Source organism: Balaenoptera acutorostrata, chromosome 4 (assembly GCF_949987535.1).
Source record: "Balaenoptera acutorostrata chromosome 4, mBalAcu1.1, whole genome shotgun sequence".
Lineage (NCBI taxonomy): Eukaryota > Metazoa > Chordata > Mammalia > Artiodactyla > Balaenopteridae > Balaenoptera > Balaenoptera acutorostrata.
The window spans coordinates 96,099,255-96,109,164 of NC_080067.1; positions in this window are offsets into that span (position 1 = coordinate 96,099,255).

Consider the following 9,910-nt stretch of genomic DNA (forward strand, 5'->3'; position numbering starts at 1 on the left):
TAAATGAGAGTTTATTGACTTGGGGGCACATATGGTTATTATATGGCAAGGACCCTGGGGTTGGAGTGAACATGCTGCTAGAGTGGCTCTTAGAAACCCAGTGCTGGTCCACACCGTGCAGAGTAAAAATACCTGAGTTGCTGAGACAGACAGTAGAGAAGGGTCTCAGGAGAGTGGGCTTGCTGGAATGGATATATTATATGAGGCCAGAAAGAATACCCACCACAGGATTATGTTCCACACAAGGGCCTAGAAAATGTGCCATTCAACAAGGCTGTTAGGAATGTGCTAGAGAATATGATGCCAGCATCTCTAAAAGGGTCAGTATTTGCTTTCTTCTTCAGGCCAGGGCTAAGAGTAGGAAAGGTGGTCTTAGGGTTGGCTTATTCATAGCAATGGGGGGGAAATAATAGGGGAGAGGTGGTGGTGCTTAAATACCATAAGCCAGGGCCCCCAAATTACCTTAACAACCAGCAAGTTTAGAAGGGCAGCTAAGGGGCTTAGCCCACATGGAGTTGTAGTATTTCCAGAGACAAAATAGACCAGCAGTTAGTGAGGATGCTGCTAGTTCATACGAACAAAAGAAGGTAAGGTTGGAAGAGCAGGAAGCTGAATGTGGTCATCTCATTTAAAAGTCACTTTATTTTGTGTAGTTCCTGGAATTGATCTGTTCTAAGACCTGGAACTCATTGACTAAAGAGGTGGCTGAGTCCTCATGATGAAGGACTTTTCAAATCCATAGCACAGGGAGATCAGCTTGATGTTTTCTGATGACCTAGAGGGGTGAGATAGGGAGGGTGGGACGGAGATGCAAGAGGGAGGGGATATGGGGATATATGTATACATATAGCTGATTCACTTTGTTGCACAGCAGAAACTAACACAACATTGTAAAGCAATTATACTCCAATAAAGATATAAAAGAAAAGAAAAGAAAAAACAAAAACATGGTAGGTATGTACTGTAATGATTCCTGTAGTTCTTTTCCGATGAGAATTATGGCCATTTACTTGAAAAATAGGGACAAGGGGAATACCCAGACAATTCAAGGACTTTGGGACATAGGGTCTTCACTGACACTGATACCCACAGAACAGAATTAAGGCTCCCCTGTTAAAGGGGGGCATGCAGAGACCAGGTAATAAATGGATTCCACTGCCTTAGAGTACATCTATTTGGTTTGTAGAGATACACATCAACAGTCTCTTAGTCTTCAAACATATAGTTAGGATTGACATATTTGTCAGTTGACATAACCCTCACAGTGGGTCCTTGTCCTATTGGTAGGACCTATCAGAATCAGGAGGGTCAAGTGGAAGTCTCTGAAATTCTCTCACACCAGATACAAGAGTAAGGATAAAACAACATCACATTCCAAAAAGGATACAAGAGTGGTGGTCCCTATTATATTTCCATTTAATTTGTCACTCCGATCCTACAGAAATTGAGCGCACCTTGGAGAATGTCTATAGTCCACTGCAAGCTCACCAACTAGTAGCCCCTGTCACAGCCACTGTGCTGAATGTGGTATCATTGTTAGAGCAGATTAGTAAGGCCTCAGGTACATGGTATGCAACCAGAGATTTAACAAATTTTTTTTTCTGATCCAATCAGGAATGAGAATCAGAACACTTGCATTCATGTGAAACAGACAAAATTCCTTTACAATTTTGCCTAAAAGACAGTTTAAAATGTCCTTACTTAATAAGGCTCTCTGTCTTAATACAGTCCAAGAGATCCGGACTGTCAACTAGGATTCATCTCATCAGTTACAGCCACAAGATCAACTGCAATGGTAACGTTATGGTTACTCCCTCCAAGTCCCCACTCAGGAGTAGAGGCCCATGGGAACGCTGGAGAAGCTGCTTCCTGAACTTGTGTTCACTGGATCTGCGTAGTGCAAGTGTGGACTAGGACAACAATGTAATGTTCCATTAGGACCTCCTATAAAGAGAGAACCTGCCACAAGGAGTACAGTTAGCTGACAACTTCCAACGGCTGTGCTTCTGAGATCTGCCATAGCATTCAAATTGAGAACACAATCTCCCCAGGCAGGTTGTGCTCAGTCAATCTGGTCTAAGGTCCTGGCCATTTTTCCTAACACAGGACTTCCTTAAAGGGCAATCTTTGCTCTAGAGGTCCCTATTGGGTTAACCAAATGACTTTCTCTGAGATTTATCTAGTGTGAGGTGCTTTGTTCTTAATTCTCCTTCTTTCTCTTCCTTCACAAGTATCAGACCTGCATCACAGTCTAAAGACTGTACCTGATTACTCCTCTTTCCCTCTTACTTTTATACTTCACAAGCTCATGTCTTCCAATGAAGCTCTTGCACTTCTAACTTCTTCTTTTTTATTTATTTATTTAATTTTTATTTTTGTCTGTGTTTCGTCTTCGTTGCTGCACGTGGGCTTTCTCTAGCTGCGGCAAGTGGGGGCTACCAATGCACGGGCTTCTCATTGCGGTGGCTTCTGTTGTTGTGGATCATGGGCTCTAGGTGAGCAGCCTTCAGTAGTTGTGGCACGTGGTCTCAGTAGTTGTGGCTTGTGGGCTCTAGAGCACAGGCTCAGTAGTTGTGGCACACAGGCTTAGTTGCTCTGTGGCATGTGGGATCTTCCCGGACCAGGGCTCAAATCCATGTCCCCTGCATTGGCAGGCAGATTCTTAACCACTGCACCACCAGGGAAGCCCCTAACTTCCTCTTGACATCTGTTTTCCCAGACGTTCTGAACTAACACAGTCATCTATAAATCTGATGATATCACATGCAGCACAGTCCCTATTGCTAACTGAAAACATCTAGCATTTTCTGCTGATGCTGAACTAATTATGAAATATTGTTATTTTCTTCCCTTCATATTCTTACCTATTGATTAACATTCTTAATCCAGCAACATGATTAACCTTACCTAATGAAAGACAACCTCATGGTTCTTTTTCTATACTTTGAAAAGTGTCTATCCTAGAACAGATCTCTGGACATGCCCATACCAGATTCAGACTTTTTTGTTATTGACAGGTTTTATCTTAAAAGTGAAAGGTAATAATACCAGAATGGATATGCAATTACTACTCTAGACTCTCTTGTAGAACCCAATCCCTTAACAGAAGCCAAATCAGCTCAAATGCTTGAACTTGTGGTCATACAAAGGACATGTTAAATTGCCAGTGAATGATACACACACACACACACACACACATCACTGATTTGATTTTGGAATAGTTCATTAGTAGTTCAGTAGTTCATGAATTTGAAATGTTATAGAAACACAAAGATTCTCTACCCAAGAAAGTTGTTATCATCAAGATAGAGGCCTACAGTAAAAGAGGTAGCCATAGCAGACGACCATTCTTAATAGATTGCATTGACTAAAGTTCTAATACAAATACACTCTCTTACAGAATAGAAAGGAAAAAAATTATGCAGAAGTTCAAGGAGTCCACAATAGAAGCATAATATTAGACCCCCAAATCAGGGCAAAAATGGAAATCATCAAGTTTTAAAATTCATGAAAGTAAGATCTATGAAATCGAGGAAGGATACCTGGTGTCACCAGATAACTTCCAAAGAACCTTGCTAAAATCCTCCATGATACAATTAATTATAATTGAGACAAATTGCTTCTGACATTAAATATTAATGGGAATCTTTTCTAGGATAAGAGAGGATATGCCCAGTTTATGCCTCAATCTGTAATTTACATAATGCTGAAAAAAACTGTAAAGTTAATACAGACTGAAACTATGAATGACAGGATTGGTTGAGCATCTCCAAATAAATTTTCTAAAATTGTTTACTCCATAGATGAATATGTAGTAGTAATAGAACATTTATTTTCTGTATGGTTGAAGACACAGCAATTGCAGTGAGCAGAATTGAAAAAGAGAGACTGTAAGACTTCATGATTTCTACCTAGGTCAACCTAACGTTTATCCCTATCCATTGATAGGGAAAGACATTTTGGTGGAGAGCAATTTTTCATGGTTTATGAAAGGCTTTGTCCTTAATTCAGAAACTTTACTGTCCTTATTAATCCCCAATTCGCTGTAAAAGTAGAAATATTCTTAACATAATTAGAAAGTTACAACTATTAGAGACCTTAAAATGACATTCAACTGTAAGTCTACTGCTGATTCAAGATCCTCAGAGGAAGCAGACAACTGAATGAAGTAGCTATTTCTGCCCCCAAATCATCTGAACAAGATATCCAGAACCATTAATTGCCATACTCTCCACTGCCCAAGGATTGGGCAAACAAAGGATAACTGGATAGACTGAGGACTTACCAGGACAGAACTGTCCCCATTAGCACCTACTATAGACCTCTTAACAGAGTTCCTGCCTATCCCATGGATGGAGACCAGGCCAAGACAATAACCCACCTCTGAGAAATGGCTGGCTCAAGTCTTTCTGAAGACTCCCAGGTCATTCCAGGAATATAGTCTTACTGGACATTAGACCAAGAGATAAAACGCAATACAATTTTAAGTCTCCTTGTGTCCAATATTTAAGGTACTACAAAGGTAGTCTAGAACTGGGCAAGGGGACTTGGGCTGCCTTGGAATTAAAGACAGCAAAAGCCATCAAGAAGTTGATGCAAACACACGTTCTCGACAGCCATACACCAGCCTCGGGGTTCCTTTCTGTTTTGGCCCTGGGGATTCCATGATGCCTGACCTGGTTTATACTACCACGTACCAGCCTGACTCAGACCCTATACAACTCTGCCCTGGCACATGCCTGCCAGGTACCATGCAAAACGCCTGCCATGTACCATGCAAAACCTCAGTAAGACCTTCAAAAGGAGAGATGTAAAGACCAAAGGCACATGCATTAGATTTTCTCAAGATCATAAGAGGTCTTTTCCCAGGATTATTGTGCAAGAGCTGTGGTTAAAAGAGTTTAACTGCTCCAAAGGTGGGCATGATACCTGCAATTCCTTAGGCCAAAACATACAGAGCATTAAAAGAGCTAAATAACCCTTTCTAGATATCAGCTCAAGATTTGAGGACTTTTTTGTTTGTCCTACAGATCTTCCCATCAGGAATCACAAAGAACGAGTGTAGGGGCCATTTTTAAATTTCTTTTTATAATTGAACTTTTGGTATGCTTTTAAAACCTAAATGTCTCCAATATTCAGTATTTTCCCATTTTTTTCTTATAGCCTAGATAGTGCCAAACTTTTTTCTAATCAAGTAAACTTTGATAGTATCTGTAAGTTTGGTGTTGTCAGAACTGGTTTGAAAAGTACCCAGTTTTCAAAGTCTACAAAATTTCTCAAATAAACTGTTTAAAAATTACATCTTACATCTTTTGCACATTCAAGACCTCCTTTAGTCTGTGAATACAGCTTTTGTACTCCTTTCCCTCTATGTCTATACAAACCTCTGATAAGAGATAAAGTTATTTGTCTTGGAATCCCCAATTATTTTTAACCACATTGTACAAATTCACTGGTGGTTGTTCAAACATCTTCGTAAACCAGGTATAGATTAGAAAGCCAAATTGTTAAGGACATAATTGAAAATCCATCTCTATAACCAATTCCATCTTAGCTCTGTAGCCCTACATATGCTTAGCAGTAGAAAAGGTGGTCCAATTCAATAATTATTTCCAGCTAAGTTCAAAATCATTTAATTGCATTCCTATTTAAAGATCCTTCTTCAGGCTTCTTCCTCATCCTTGTTCAGAAATTATGTCCATGCAGCTGTGGGGAGAAAGGGCACATCCACATCTTTCTATGCATAACTGCTGGTGCCTAGGGATTTGGTGTTTTAGCACAGTCATTGACCAATAATGACTCCATTATATGACATGAGTTTTTCCTGCAGATGTCCCCTAACCTCCCTTGTAGCGTTCCAGTATCCATGGTCCTACAGATATTTGGACAAATTCCTCTATACCAGGGACTGGCAAACGACAGCCCTTAGGCCAAATATAGTCTGCAGGCATGATTTTGTATGATCCAAGAACTAAGAATGGTTTTTACATTTTTAAAGAGTTATAGCAGAAGAAAGAGGAAGAGTAGAAGAAGGAAGAGGAGGTGGAGGTGGAAAAGGAGGAGGGGTTAGGAGAGAAGGAGGGGAAAAAGAATATGTGACAGAGATCACATATGGCCTGCAAAGCCTAAAATACTTACTATCTGGCTCTTTAGAGGAAGTTTTCAACCCTTTCTCTACATACAGATTTCATGAGTTGGTCTACATTTCTCTTTGACGCAGTTACTTTCTTCCATCTGCCCATCTTCCAGAGTTGATACTCTGGTACCCAATAATCAGGTGTTAACCACCTGGGTTCATTGGGAGTTTGAGTCTTCTTGATGTCAAGCTCAGTGGTGTGATTAATTCAGGGTCATACTGACCCTCTCTAGCCTATCAAGACTTCTTTACCCTCTTCATCCACCTCTTATGCCCTGGCAGTGCTGGATGGTTCTGAGATCTGTTGCTCAACAAACTCTAAACATGAAGCTGGTGTCAGCTCTCTCAAGTCTTATGGAAGAGTCTGTTGCCCACCCCCCAGAGTAGAGGAGCTTCGTTCATTTCTCTATCTCCCCCACATCAGTACTTCAATACAGTAGTGTCTAAAATTACTCAGAAATCCCTTGAAAGGACAAACCCACAAAGCTGGAGACTGAGTATCCTCAACACAATTCCTCAAAAATTTCTGATTATGCAAGCATATTTTGACAAAAGACAGGTAATACAAAGTTACCCATTTATTCTTTGTACCTGTGTGAAAGAATCAGGCAAGAAGGCAAATCATATGAGAAATATCCTCAGGCTTGCTACAATTGTAACAAGGGGGAAAAGAGATATTCAATATATTAGTTTTAGATAGTGATGATTTATATATTTATATTTATTTAGTGTTACTTGAACATTATATTTGGTTACTGACTTAGAAATATTAGAACTTAAGAGACAATGCACCAATAAATTGTCCCCTCCTTCTAATTCAGTAACAAGAGGAAGATAGTCCAGTAAGCAGCAGAATCTCACAGTTACCTGCTACATTAGTCGCCCATCTTAGAAGAATGCCTGGATCATTATACAAGTAAGTCTTTAGAAAAGGAGGTATCACCTAACAAAAATATCAAATTTTTTGGCATTGGCCTAGGGGCTAGGTAGCAAGAAAATAAACTTTGGAGGCTGAAAGAATAACAATCCATTTTATACAGTGGTGAAACATTTGGTTAAGTTGTCACCTGTGACACTTGGAAAGTATGTAATGTATTTGCTTGATAAACTTGCATTTCTGAGGGAAAAGCTTGGAAGAGAGAATTTTAATTACCATTGTTTATATTTGTCAACAAACAAGAAATAGATTAACTCATTTAACTTGGGGAAAGAGTTGGCTGGTTTACAAGAAAGAAAGAAAGGGAACAGAGAGGATCCAGGAAGTCTAGGAGTTGCAGGGTTGGGAAAGGCAATACTTCTCAACCCCAACTGGTAAAAGATAAAAATGAGAAGACTTTTGATCCAAAAAAAAGGCTTATTAAAATTTAGCCTTACAGCAAGAACCAAATCAAAGGCATGGCTAAAACTGAAAACTTCTGAATGGTTTCTGTTATCAGAAAGTATAGATCTAGTTAAGGTTATGGCATCTACTACGTCATTTAAAGAGGACAAAATGACTCAGTGAAAACAGACAAAGGCTATGATTCTCCCACCAAATCCTCATAGGTTCAAGCTGTGCACTTAATTGAACTTAGCCCAGTCTTGAAAATTATTGTGGACGTCTACTGGCACATGCTGATGAATGAAATCAAACAGATGAGAACCCATTTAAATGTGTAGTTTTAGTCCAAAGAAACCACAAGACTAGACCAAAATTTGATGATTATTTGAAACTTAAAATGATTCTTGGCCCTAAAGCACAAGCTGAGAAAGTTTCTTAATCTCTAAGGCAGATATATTCTCCAACCCTCTCCTGAACTATAGCCACAGAAGATAATGGAGAACGGAGAAACTTCCCAAGGCCTAAGCCAAGGACCTTGGAAAACAGTGAACTTGGAAGTCCTTCCCACAAAGCAAAATTGAGTCCTAATTAGAAATATCTGGGACTTCCCTGGTGGTCCAGTGGTAAAGGATCCGCCTTCCAAAGCAGGGGACGTGGGTTCGATCCCTGGTCAGGGAACTAAGATCCCACATGAGGGGCAGCTAAGCCTGGGCGCCACAACTACTGAGCTCACGCGTCTCAACTAGAGAACCTGCATGCTGCAAACTACAGAGCCCACGAGCTCTGGAGCCCACGTGCCACAGTTACGGAGCTCACGCGCCCTGGAGCCCACGCACCACAACTAGAGAAGAGAAAACCCACCACAACTAGGGAGAAGCCCATACGCCGCAACGGAATATCCCACATGCCTCAACGAAGATCCCGTGTGCCACAACTAAGACCCGACGCAGCCAAAATAAATAAATAATAAATCTTAAAAAAAAAGAAATATCCTCCACCCACAGCATAAAGGATCCTGACAACACATTCCCGGGGTGATCTTAAAATTGCCATTGACTTCCCATTCTTTCCCAATCTGAACAGGATTATTTGTTTCAGTTATCATTCCTTTATTCCACCAATGTATACTTGGTGTGTGAGAAACTAATAACTTGTCATCTTAATTCACAGGTTTCCAGATAATGAAGGACCACACCTGGACCTGATGTAAAGAATTCTATTTATTACTTAGAGATGCTGGGCTTTGAGTCTGATGCACTGACTGGAAGTGACTTTTGGATTGTATCTCTCAAGAAAGGTGGAATGGGTTTTGGCAGCAGGAAAGAAAGTGGTAACCTGCATATCTGATGGCCAGAAAGGCAGATAATAGTGATTTTTGCTGACTATGTGCATCTTGCTTATTTCTCATAAAATGGCAGCATTGTACTTCCTGGACCTCTTGGAAATGGGTAAGGCCGCATGACCAACTCCTGGCCAAGCACTTATTTGCTGGTGCTAAATGCTTTACAATTCCCTCTTTCCCTCTGTCTTAGCAACCAGCAATGCTGAGGTGGTGGCTGATCTGACAGTCCCTGAGTTACTGTGAAAAGCGGAGCCCCTCTGCTGATCCACAGTTGACATATTTATTTCTCTCTCAGGCATGCTGCCTGTTTAAACCATAAAGATATGGAAAATGTTTGATACTGAAACATGATCTAATCTATCTTGACTGGTAAAAGAACCAATCACCACAATTTTCTTCTCAGTACACTTTCACCAAAAAATATGAAATTATGGGTTCCTAATTTAAGTAAAGGAACTTAAATTTGTTTTTCCAAAGAAGTTTGCAGGATGTGAAATTGATAAGAAATTAATATCTAGAGTGTACAATAAAGAGACAGGAACACCAAAGAAAAAAAGTTGTGCAAAGTATATACCCACAAGCTATTTACAGAAAATTCAAACGCTAGCAACTGTATAACAAGGTGCTCAAACTCATTAGTAATCAAAGGAATGTAAATTAAGAAAAGATATTATTTACACCTATTAGCCTGGAAATAGAAAGTTGGAAAATTGTCAAGTATTGGCAAGAACGTGAGAATATGGGGATCCTCAAGAATGGATGATGGGAAAGTGACTAGTGAAGTCTTTCCAGAGGACAATTGGTTACAACATAGTCAAATTAAAAATCATTAAAACTAGTTCTGGGTGTAAAAGGTATGAAACAGTGTAAGATAGATTGAGATGAACCATTTCTATAAATTAATATATGTATGCAGAACAGTACACATTTTATAAGAACACATTCAAAAATATAGACAGTAAATCGATTAGAATGTTTACCAATGACAGCAGAGGGCTTTGGGAATAAAGAATGAGGACGAAGGGAAATAATAAAAGCTTTAATGATAATGAGGCACAACCTGATTACCACCACTATCCGCACTAGAGATCTCCCCCTAAATAAGTAACTT